The sequence below is a fragment of the Pseudomyrmex gracilis genome, unplaced genomic scaffold, assembly GCF_002006095.1.
Source record: "Pseudomyrmex gracilis isolate BER0280 unplaced genomic scaffold, ASM200609v1 scaffold_1821, whole genome shotgun sequence".
NCBI classification, from domain to species: domain Eukaryota; kingdom Metazoa; phylum Arthropoda; class Insecta; order Hymenoptera; family Formicidae; genus Pseudomyrmex; species Pseudomyrmex gracilis.
The window spans coordinates 4,156-10,814 of NW_018022405.1; positions in this window are offsets into that span (position 1 = coordinate 4,156).

Genomic DNA, 6,659 nt, shown 5'->3' on the forward strand with positions numbered 1-6,659 from the left:
GCCGTGATTGGTTCCGTCGCTTCAAAGACGGTGATTTCGATGTTGACGACCGTCCGCGTGAAGGAAACCAAAAACCTTCGAAAACGCTGAATTGGAGAGATTGCTCGATGAGGATCCATGCCAAACGCAAAAACAGCTTGCTTCAGCATTAAGAGTTATCCGCCAAGCCATTTCCAATTGCATGCGTTGGGAATGATTCAAAAGCAAGGAACTTGGGTTCCTTATGATTTGAAGCCAAGGGACGTTGAGCGTCGTTTTTTTGCCTGTGAACAACTGCTCCAGCGGCAAAAAAGGAAGGGTTTTCTTCATCGCATCGTGACGGGTGATGAAAAATGGATTCATTACAGCAACCCAAAGAAAAGAAAGTCATAGGGACCTCCCGGTCATGCTTCTACGTCGTCGGCTCGGCCGAATATTCACGCTGCAAAGGTTATGCTGTGTATTTGGTGGGACCAGGTCGGTGTTATTTATTATGAGCTGTTGAAACCGAACAAAACCATCACTGGGGAACGGTATCGAATTCAATTGATGCAATTGAGTCGAGCACTGCGCGAAAAACGGCCACAATACGAGCAGAGGCACGAAAAAGTGACTCTACTGCATGACAACGCTCGGCCTCATGTTGCCAAACCCGTTAAAATCTACGTGGAAACGCTCGAATGGAAAGTCCTACCCCACCCGCCATATTTCCCAGATATTGCACCGTCCGATTATTATTTGTTCGATGGCACATGGTCTGGCTGATCAGCAGTTCCGCTTATATGAAGACATCAAAAAATGGCTTGATTTGTGGATAACCTCAAAAGACGAACACTTTTACCGTAACGGTATTCGAGCTCTGCCAGAAAGATGGGAAAAAGTTGTAGCTACCGATGGGCAATACTTTGAATGATTCATTTGTAACCATTTTTTCACAATAAAGTTGCATTTTCAAAAAAAAACCAGCGAGAACTTAGTTGCGCACCTAATATAAATTTACATAATTAAATATAATAATTTTAATTTGTGTATAAGTATATATGATTATATATCAAAACTTTCTTAAAAATATAATAAAAATATAGTTTTATATAATTTTTTGTATCTAACATGATACTAATAGAGTTATTTAGTAATTTGATATGGAATATCTCTGAAGCCATTCTCTTAAAAAAGAAATTCTCCGTGTATAAAATTGTATGGACATATTTGGCATATAAATTTGCATTATTATATATAATTATTTTAATTTGTGTATAAATATATATGAAACATTTTTTACCGGATCATGAAACAGAAGAAATAAATAAAACAAATAAATACTTTATTGTCATAAACTAGACGTTAATAATGATTTTCCAGTTAAAGATTTTTACATATCATGTGTATCGTATTAAGCTTTTTGTGCATCAAGATCCAGATTATGTTTAGCATCTTTTAGCATTTAACTTGTAAAAAATTAAATGTAAAGTTACAATGTCAACAATTATATGTAATATAAATAGACTAATGAATAAAATTGACATTTTCATTAAATAAAAGAAAAAATGGAGAGTTCCTATAGTTGAAAGATCACTGCAGTTTATCTCACTCTTATTTTACTTTTGCTCAGCATGAACGAGCGGAATACACAGATAACTATTATCAGCAGGAATGAGAATACATTTCTGGAGAATCTGATCAAGAGATCAGACTTTTTCGGCTTCCTCAAGTTGCGATACCTTACAGATGCCCATGTCTGTAGAATGAATAGGAAATGAAAAAAAGTCACAAATGTTCTGAAATCTATGTCCGTGTAAAGAAATGCGTGTGCCACAAAAGGAAGTACAAGTAATTTTTGAGATAATGACCACTTCACCACTTTTTGACTGAAAACAACAATCAGCTTCTGACGTAGAAAATATCATCCCGGGCATAGTTAACTTGAAATAAATCTCTACTTTATCGTCTTCCGCGTAATGTTTTTGACTTAGTTCAATGCGTTCTTCGTCAAGTATATTTTTCTGCATGAGTCGACCTCCTCTTTCAAAGTCTCTGTTATAAAGTTGTTGAAGAGGCATATTTGTTGCTCTTAGACAACGCTTGATGATACCCAAATAATTTTCATACTTAAATGCACTGAAGTTATTAAGAGCCATATGAGTGCGACATTCCGTAGCTAAATGGCAAAGTACATGAACGTTATAAGTGACAAATTCATTTCCAAAGATATCTGCAGCATGACGAGCAAATAAACGGAGAAGAAAATCTGCTAGTTGAATCATATCGTCCTTTTCAACTAAAAGAGGACTTGAAATAATATATACTCCGCATTGCAAAAATAAGTAGTTTGTATATAGATTTTGATCTAGCAAACTGAACACCTTCAATCCGTCATACAGGAGAAGCCTCCTAAATTCTGCTTTGTATCTTCCGAAATAAGATAAATTGCGAGGTCTTCTGCAGAATTCAGCCGGAATATAAGATTTAATTTCGTCGATTGTAGCGGACACTGCAAATTTGTCGCGCACTGAAACTTTTCCTCGATTTAATTCTTGTTTTCCTAAGATAAACTTCATCCATCGCTGAAAAACTCCAATATATAAAAGACGCATTTCATCCAACCTGAACTGAGACACCATGCCGATCCTAATTTCTTCTAACGGAGACACAATCCCGGAAATATGATGAGCAGCATCTATCTTTAACCTAAACTCTTTATTATTGCGAAGAATTGCATTTTGATCCAAAAAAACTTCTCTGTTTTTATAGCGCATGCCAATAATATGACATTTTTCACAAGCTTTTCTTGATGTATGTCCTTTAATGCACTTTATAAATGCTCTTGCGGGAGCATCTAAAATAAAATTCCGTACTTCAACACGATACATAGTGTCATTAAATATAATTCTATTTATCATTAAAATAGAAAGTTTATCCACAAATTGCCGTAGAAAGAGTTCTAGTGGAGGTTTACCTTCCCCATGGTAAACTGCTATTATAAATGACTCTTTCTCATACACAAGACAACCTAATATTGGCCAAAATGTTTGACGGGAACTAGGATATAATTCCAGGCCATCAATGTTGATGTCAAACTGTATATTCTCTCTGTCAGAAAGATACTTTTCTGACAGTCGTGGCACAACACTATGTTGAATTTCTTTGTACCAGAATTTACTATTTCCCATATCCACAAGATTTGTAGTCCTAGGAGTTTTTAATAAAGTTCGATAAGTCTTTGGTAGAATAGGAAACACTATCTGCAGCATTCTGAAAAGTGCATCAATTTTTTTGCAAGAAATCCCTCGTATAGCCCACTTCTTCAATTCACGTAAAATATACGCATTTCTTTCTTCATTATTATCATGTAAAGCTCTCAGATCCTCAACTGCTTCGCAAGCATCACTACATTCTGAGGAATTTGATTCATATTCTGAATCACTGCTAGCCCTATGACTGCCATCCTCACTTGTATCATTGTTCTCCTGCGTCTCAGCAATGCATTCTTCACTATTATCTCTATCACAACCAAATTCTTAATCGTGATCACTTTCGATATCATTAGTACTGCTGTTTGAGAGAGACGAGTGATTGAAAATGTTCTCAATACGTTGCTGCAAGTTTGCGACACGCAATCGTGTTACTGCCTTTGTCTCAGCCCTACGACTAATTTTTCTTTTACGAACCTACATAAATACAAAGAAGATAAAGTATAAGATATTTAAATCAAAAACTTCATACTTTTAAAAGTCTGAAACATCTCATGTGTACCCATACAGAACAAAAACTCCATTAGACGTCTATTAGACGTCAGCTCCATGCGACATCTAATAAATGTCTAATGGATGTCTGGATGGATGGATGTCTGTGTGGGTAATTATCACAGACTTACAGCTGCAAACTAATTTTTCAGGCTAACCTTTCAACTTAACTTGTTTTTTGCCTATTTAGATTATAGATTGTACGAGTAATTTTTAAAAGAAGCCTAGTGTTACGTTAAACTTATTCCAAAGATACATTAATGAATATATATAAAAGTTAAACAGATCATAAGCAAAATTCGTATATATAGTTACATACTTACTGGTTTTGCGTTATCTTCCATCTTGATAAAAGACTGCTCGGCGGGAAAGAACACTGTTGCGCAAAAAAATTATAGCGTTGCGACAAAGAACGATGACCAATCAGCTATTTTTGTGGAAGTAACAACATATAACGAAATATGATTGGCTGCGTTCAGCAAAACTCTGCGCTTAGCAAGCGCTTTGCTATTGTTGCTTCTCATTGGCATATACTTTCATATATCATACAAATTTATAAAAAAGGGCCAATCACAGACAATAAGCATTTGCTAAGATCTGTTGAACGCAATAGTGCAAAGATTATTAAATTGTAAAAAAAGATGTACTGTGTCAAAGTGACATAAAAACACATTTGCAAATAATAATTTTGAAAAGATTTTATCACTTTCAAAAACCTTTTATGCATACTAAACTTTTGGTACCAGCGAAAAGTCATCTTTCTGTCACCACATACTGAAATCAATTTTTCGTCACGCAAAAAACACGTGACCATTTTAAATCAAAATAAGGTCATATTGACTTTATGTTGACTTCAGTGTGTTCCTTGGGAAGAAATACAATATAATTGGAAGCATGGAACTAAGTTTAAGAAATTCATTCCAGAAACACGAGTTTACGTACAAATTCATTCAATGAATAAATGGTCTTGGATACCTGGCAAAATCATCAAACGCATTGGCAAGGTCATGTACAATGTCCTTGTATCAACTCGCAGACGACTAGTTTGCGCGCACGCAAATCAGTTAAAACTGAGACACAACAACATTAATAAAAAAGAACTCCCTGGTTAAATTCTCTTAAACGTTTTTGACCTCACGGACGCTTTACAACAGACACTGCACGCTCCACAAGAATCACTTCCACCACTGCAAAAACTTCCACAAGAATCACTTCAAGAAACTCAGTGCGACTCGCAGCAAGTGATTCTGGATTTAGCTGTTCAATCTCGACAGCAAGTAGATTCTTCAACTTCTTCAACACCGGAACTGAGAGAGTCACCTCCAACTGAATCTCACCAAGAACACAGAGAGTCAACGTCAACCGAGTCTCTATCAGCTCCCGAACTCCCTAGGCCAATCCGGCACTTTGTTCGCTCGAGGCGCAGTCCAATAAGATTTAAGGACTTTGTCGACATTTAAAAAAGGGGGAGATGATGTAATCGATACGACATCGTATCGATACTGCTATCAATCGTCAATAGCAACGATTCAACAAACTTTCAATTATTAATTCAATTCATTCATTTATTCATTCATTTGTTCTTGATCTTTAACTTGTATCTTTCTCATGTCTAATACATTAACTCGAATCATTTATATAAACCACGTTTATTAGTTGTGTGTGTACGCAATAAACATAACAGCAACTATTTCTTCACGTAACTTATTTATTATTAATATAAAATACAACATTTGCATGTTACTCTAGAAATGTCTTCGATATTATTTTCATTTTCACTATTGCTTGACTCGGAATCATTGCTTTCAACGTTTTTATTTAAAAGCGTCACCAAAGATATTACAATGGAATTTATTTATTGGCGTCTCGTATATTTTTAAAACGTATAAACACGAAGTCAATCTTTTAATATTTCCGAGAGAGCCAATAAATTTCAAAGAAACATGAATTTCAAAACCTGAATATAAATAGTAGTTACGATTACAAACAATGATGCAACGACATTGCTCATAACGTGATTTAAAAAAAAAACTTAAAACCACGAAGTAAGAGTAAGGAGATCGAACTTGATAGCGCGCGAGTGGACAAAGTAGGGATGAGCATATGATATCGATATATCGACAATATGGATATAATTCTTTTAATATTTGATATTTTAGTATCGATATTCTGTTATTGATAATATCAAAAAGATTATCGAGTATTTTATTTGATAGTGAATATCGCATTGTTTGATCGGAATTATTGAATATATATAATATATATATTCAATAATTATTAGTATTGACAACATCAAATAAAATTATCGATATCTTTTTGATATTATCAATAACAGAATATCGATACTAAAATATCAAATATCAAAAGAATTATATCCATATTGTCGATATATCGATATCATATGCTCATCCCTAGGACAAAGTGGTCCCGATTTTTACAGTTCATTGGGAGAGAATCCGCTCAAGAGAATAGTTTTTTACGGTTGGACGCCATTTGCAATTTAAACCATAACCTGATCCACGAAGTAAGAGTAAGGAGATCGAACTTCTCGTGATATATACAAAAGTGGTCCCGATTGTGACGGTTCATTGGGACTTGAAAGGGAATCCGCAGCTATAGCATGTTGGATTCGAGAATGTGAGACCAAAGGAGAGGTTTCTAGAAAAAGAAGTTTATTTACACCTAGGACAATGAATTGCGATTAGTAGAGATATTAGTAGAGGATTATTTCTAAAATACAAAGATGCATCCTTGAGGAAACTTCATTACATAAAGAGTATGATGAGTATCTATGTATACAGGGTCCGCCACTTAAATCCGGACAAATTTGAATTTGACATTCCCATCATATTAGAATGCAGCAGTAGGTGCCATATGACCTAAAGATAGGTTAGAGACGTCGATAAGACATTAATAATCTTAAAATGGCCGAGTCGT